The following is a 279-nucleotide window of genomic DNA, read 5'->3' as shown; positions in this document are numbered from 1 at the left end:
AGGGCCCCCGAAACCTGGCACCTCAGACTTGGCTGACACACCTCTTCCCCCACCCCAGCCTTCCCGAAGGGAGTAGGGGTTGGGGAGGCGGACCCCCGTCCCAATACCCAAGGTCGAGACCTCCAGAAGCCTGGTGGCGCCCAAGGTCCCCCAAAGCCCGAGTTCTCAGCAGGGGAGCCCGGGACGCCTGGGTCCTGGAGGGCTGGCTTCCTCCCCGCCCCACCCCCAGCCCAGCCCTTGAGGTGGGGACCGCCTGGCCCCTCCCGCGTCCTCCCTCCG

This window comes from Myotis davidii, unplaced genomic scaffold (assembly GCF_000327345.1).
Source record: "Myotis davidii unplaced genomic scaffold, ASM32734v1 scaffold306, whole genome shotgun sequence".
Taxonomy (NCBI): domain Eukaryota; kingdom Metazoa; phylum Chordata; class Mammalia; order Chiroptera; family Vespertilionidae; genus Myotis; species Myotis davidii.
The sequence above is the reverse complement of the archived record's forward strand: the minus strand, read 5'-3'. Positions refer to the sequence as shown.